The sequence below is a fragment of the Acyrthosiphon pisum genome, chromosome X, assembly GCF_005508785.2.
Source record: "Acyrthosiphon pisum isolate AL4f chromosome X, pea_aphid_22Mar2018_4r6ur, whole genome shotgun sequence".
In the NCBI taxonomy this organism is placed as follows: Eukaryota; Metazoa; Arthropoda; class Insecta; order Hemiptera; family Aphididae; genus Acyrthosiphon; species Acyrthosiphon pisum.
The window spans coordinates 52,296,116-52,296,419 of NC_042493.1; positions in this window are offsets into that span (position 1 = coordinate 52,296,116).

The following is a 304-nucleotide window of genomic DNA, read 5'->3' on the forward strand; positions in this document are numbered from 1 at the left end:
AACCAACATTAAAGTATAGTTAACATATAAATGTTATGCATATATCAATATTATAGTAGTGAGGGGGGGAGGCGTGAACATATAAAATAGTTTGAAAGGGGGCGTGGACCTCAAAAGGTTGAGAACCCATGGTGTATATGACAAACCGTAAAATATGTTCTTTGGGATGGTTCGCAGAAATCACCTAAATAATCTATTATTACCAAATGAAAATGATTTTTTAAAAAAACCACGAGCTTCGTCAGATTATTGTTTGGCAAACATTAATAGTCAAGAAGTTTTCGCCACATGCTGGCATGATAAC